Genomic DNA, 842 nt, shown 5'->3' on the forward strand with positions numbered 1-842 from the left:
GTAACATTTAATGGAGCATGTTTCCAATAGTTAGCTCTTTTACCAGTTACTGTAACTTCTCTTCACTAGCCCTGATAAGGTATGTAATGTTGATGAAGTGTAAAAATTAAAGGTGTCTAGTTTCAGCTCCAGTTTCATCAGAATAGATGCACGCCAGAACGTCAGCCTGGCAAGGCCAACCCCGCACTTAGGTGCCCAACAAAGGCAGTTGCCTTCCCAGTAAATAGGCTTAAACTCACGGCCCCGAGCTAGGATCGATCTGCTGCCATGCAAATGCTAGGCGAAAACGTTACCCGTGTACTATCCAGGAGGCTAGTTAGCTCTAACAATTACTTGTTAAAGTAAACATGACGCACAGGAGTCAACCAAGATCCCTAATGCTGAAAGATAATTTTATTATTGAAAAAATAAAATCCAAAAAAATTACGATTTTGGAGAAAGATCCAGAAAGCGTTTTTCACTAGACACTTGATCTTTATACACGACCAAAGAAATCTGATTCCTATCGATAAATTAATCCTAATTGAACATTACGAAATGTTCAGCAATTCTTATAATATTCCGATACTACTGTGTTACAAAATGACATTCTGAAATTACGAATTGAATGAAAAACATAAATTATGACAAAGTCCGCAGAACATCTGCAGGATATCGTTAAAAGTCAAGTAAAAAAAACAGGAAACGACTGAGAGAGAGAGAGAGAGAGAGAGAGAGAGAGAGAGGTGGGAGCTAGTTGAAATCTAGTAATGCAAACGATTTTAGCATCTAATAAATTACCTTTGAAAGAGAGAGAGAGAGAGAGAGAGAGAGAGAGAGAGAGAGGTGGGAGCTAGTTAAAG

This window comes from Palaemon carinicauda, chromosome 6, assembly GCF_036898095.1.
Source record: "Palaemon carinicauda isolate YSFRI2023 chromosome 6, ASM3689809v2, whole genome shotgun sequence".
Taxonomy (NCBI): domain Eukaryota; kingdom Metazoa; phylum Arthropoda; class Malacostraca; order Decapoda; family Palaemonidae; genus Palaemon; species Palaemon carinicauda.